Consider the following 386-nt stretch of genomic DNA (forward strand, 5'->3'; position numbering starts at 1 on the left):
GCGCTGTGACTAGCCTATCACAGAGTAGTGAAGGGGAGGGACGCTGTGACTAGCCTATCACAGAGTAGTGAAGGGGAGAGACGCTGTGACTAGCCTATCACAGAGTAGTGTAGGGGAGGGATGCTGTGACTGGCGCTGTGACTAGCCTATCACAGAACGCAGACACAGTCAGTGTACCCAACGAGGAGTTTTATTCAATCCGAGCACGGATATTGACTCGCATTACTCGGATAATACTTGTACTCGGCAAAAGTGCTTTATCCGTACCGGATACTCGTTTCAGCCGGATACTCGGCTCATCCCTATTCTTTATTGTCCTCTGGAAACGGGTTGCTGTCCTTTATGATTCTTTTGGATGACATCATCAGTGTCTTTGCTTTAGTCTG

This window comes from Etheostoma cragini, unplaced genomic scaffold (assembly GCF_013103735.1).
Source record: "Etheostoma cragini isolate CJK2018 unplaced genomic scaffold, CSU_Ecrag_1.0 ScbMSFa_849, whole genome shotgun sequence".
Taxonomy (NCBI): Eukaryota; Metazoa; Chordata; class Actinopteri; order Perciformes; family Percidae; genus Etheostoma; species Etheostoma cragini.